This window comes from Propithecus coquereli, unplaced genomic scaffold (genome assembly GCF_000956105.1).
Source record: "Propithecus coquereli isolate 6110/MARCELLA unplaced genomic scaffold, Pcoq_1.0 Scaffold11, whole genome shotgun sequence".
Classification (NCBI taxonomy): Eukaryota; Metazoa; Chordata; class Mammalia; order Primates; family Indriidae; genus Propithecus; species Propithecus coquereli.
Window position 1 is genome coordinate 238,750 of NW_012134969.1, and position 1,026 is coordinate 239,775.

Sequence of the window (1,026 nt, forward strand, 5' to 3'; positions counted from 1 at the left end):
TATTTGCCAGTTAATCTTTGTTCCCCATCCATTCTTTATCCCTAGTAATCCTTTATTGTCCCTCTACAGAATTCCTCTCCTCCCTCTCCCATAACCCATTTTACCAGAAAGGTGTATAAGCTCCTGAACCACTGTGGGGAGTAGAATCCTCATTTTCTGGGGGTTCCTGTGTATGCATGTTGAATAACTTTGATAGCTTTTCTTTTATTAATCTGCCTTGTTGTGAGTTGATTTTTCAGTGAGTCTTCCAAGATCAAAGGGAAAGTTTTTCCTTCATCTCTACAATGCCTACTCTCCAGGAGATTGAGAAATGTGCTTCTATAACAGTTTGCATTACAACATAAAAAAAATTAAGGTTTTCTCACTACTAGAGTAGAAATGTTGCCACCCAACCAGGTTAATTTGCTTGCTGCCCAAGAGGAAGCCCATACGCTGAGACAGCAGAGTTTACAGCAGTGAAAGAGTTTATTCTGCATAATGCTAAGTGGGGAGACAGGAGAAATTTCTCAAATCCGCCTCTTGGAGAATTTGGGAGACAGGGTTTTAAAGACAATTTGGCATAGGCAATTGAGTCTGCTAATTGGCTGGGTTCAGGGAGGAACTATAGGGTTGTAGAAATTGTCTTCTTTGCTGACCAGGTTCTTGGGTGGGGGTCATAAGACCAGTTGAGTCAATTCCTCAGGATGGGCCACTGGTCTGAGTGGGTCAGCTGTTCCACTGGAATGCAGAACCTGGAAGATACCTCAGAAAATACCCCTAGGTTTCAAAAATGTGATGTTATCTATGGAGAAAGCTAAGAATCTTTATGACCACCAGCTATGTGGCGCCAGAGTGGCAATTACAGAAAAGCAAATAGGGGGACAGTGGCTAATTATTATCATTATTTTTAGCTAGGCCTGTGCCTTAATTTTAGCTAGGTCCTTACCACAGTTCTTGCCTTGCACCCCTTTCTATTAATTTGTAAGTGCGATTTCAGAAGTAAACAAATCCAGTGGTCTTGCCCCAATATATAATATAATGTATGAT